Here is an 819-nt window from a genome sequence, read left to right as displayed (position 1 = left end):
TCGGTGTATTTACTATTTAAACCTTGTTTGTTATCACCTATGCTGCCTCCACAATGGTTGAGAGCCTTTAAAAACATTTTTTTTTTCCTGCAAATCTGTTCAGAGTTCCCTACTTTTAGCTTCATTAAACCTAATACAACAAAATCCCTTCAAAAGTACAGCACAACTGTAACGTCCATTTGCAATGGTTTCTCAGTAGACCTACACTTCTCAAGCATAGGAATATGCTATACCATTGGCAGAAAAATAATTGCATTTAAATACTCCAAAAAACAAAAAAACAAACAAAACAAAACAAAACCCCAAACCAACCAAACAAAAAGGAAACGGGAAAGTTTTAAACTTAATCCAGTTCCCAGAAGGAGGGTGGAAACGAAACAAGAAGCAATGCTCTGATCGCTGCCTTTGTAATGAACAATCGGAAATTTCACTAGGCTAATTTGACAGAAATTTTTCCTCATTTAGACAACATTACAAAAGTCCTGCATTATAAAATAGGGTAGAATAAATCAGTGTAATCAATAAAACTATACAACGATACAAATTACATGTCTTCTGAGTGGGCAGCTTGCTCTCTCTTTTTGCAGTTGAGACTACAACATGCTCACTAAAAACAACTAGAACTGCCCAAACTATTGCTTAGTTTGTTTTGTTTAAAAAAAGGGTGCAATTTTATTGTATATACAACCAATTTACTGGTAATACCTTGGCATTTTGCAAGGTTCTGACAAAATGTTTGTCTAGGCTTTTTTCCCCTTCACTGTGAAGCACTGAAAGCTGCAATTTTTTCTTTCTTTTTTTCTTTTTCCTTTTTTTTTC

This window comes from Mastomys coucha, unplaced genomic scaffold (genome assembly GCF_008632895.1).
Source record: "Mastomys coucha isolate ucsf_1 unplaced genomic scaffold, UCSF_Mcou_1 pScaffold18, whole genome shotgun sequence".
Taxonomy (NCBI): Eukaryota; Metazoa; Chordata; class Mammalia; order Rodentia; family Muridae; genus Mastomys; species Mastomys coucha.
The sequence above is the reverse complement of the archived record's forward strand: the minus strand, read 5'-3'. Positions refer to the sequence as shown.